The sequence below is a fragment of the Mustela lutreola genome, chromosome 2 (genome assembly GCF_030435805.1).
Source record: "Mustela lutreola isolate mMusLut2 chromosome 2, mMusLut2.pri, whole genome shotgun sequence".
Classification (NCBI taxonomy): Eukaryota; Metazoa; Chordata; class Mammalia; order Carnivora; family Mustelidae; genus Mustela; species Mustela lutreola.
In genome coordinates, this window is record NC_081291.1 from 74,935,965 (window position 1) to 74,937,009 (window position 1,045).

At 35.1% G+C, this 1,045-nt stretch overlaps 1 pseudogene; it reads left to right on the forward strand.

Moving 5' to 3' along the window:
* The first annotated feature begins 664 nt into the window (after positions 1-664).
* On the forward strand, positions 665-742 carry LOC131826096 (U4 spliceosomal RNA; annotated as a pseudogene).
* Positions 743-1,045: the final 303 nt, after the last annotated feature.

Here is a 1,045-nt window from a genome sequence, read left to right on the forward strand (position 1 = left end):
ATCAACCAGACAAATTAGAGAAGAATTTAAAATTCATGGAAATAAATGAAAATGAAAAGGAGCTGGAGAAAGAATAGCAAAGAAAGCCTAAATCCAGGAGAAGAAGATAAATAATAAAGATCAGAGCAGAAATCAATGAAATAGAAACCAAAAGAACAGTAAAACAGATCAACAAATCTAGGAGCTGTTTCATTAAAAGAATTAATAAGATTCATAAACCCCTCCCAGACTTATCAAAAAGAAAAGAGAAAAGACTCAAATTAATAAAATCATGAATGAAAGAGGAGAGATCACAACCACTACCAACGAAATACAAACAATTATAAAAACACATCATGAGCAACTGTACACCAGCAAATTTGACAATCTGGAAGAAATAGATGCATTTCTAGAGATGTATAAACTACAAAAACTGAACCAGTAAGAAATAGAACACCTTAACAGACCCATAACCAGTAAGGAAGTTGAAGAAGTCATCAAAAATCTCCCAACAAAAAAGAGCCCAGGGCCATACGGTTTCCTAGGGGAATTCTACCAACATTTAAAGAAGAATTAATACCTATTCTCCTGAAACTGTCCCAAAAAATAGAAATGGAAGGAAACTTCCAAGCTTATTTTATGAGGCCAGCATGACCTTGCTCCCAAAACAGGCAAAGAGCTTTTCAGCTTTGCGCAGTGGCAGTATCGTAGCCAATGAGGTTTATCTGAGGCGCGATTATTGCTAATTGAAAACCGAAACCAGGCAAAGACCCCATAAAAAAGGAAAATGACAGACCAATATGCCTAATGAACATGGGTGCAAAAATTCTCACCAAAATACTAGCCAATAGGATTCAACAGTACATTAAAAAGATTATCTACCATAACAAAGTGGGATTTGTTCCTGGGCTGCAAGCTTGGTTCAATATCTGCAAATCAATCAATGTGATGGAATACATTAATAAAAGAAAGAACAAGAACTATATAATACTCTCAATGGATGCTGAAAGGCATTCAACAAAGTACAGCATCCTTTCTTGATCAAAACTCTTCATAGTGTAGGGAT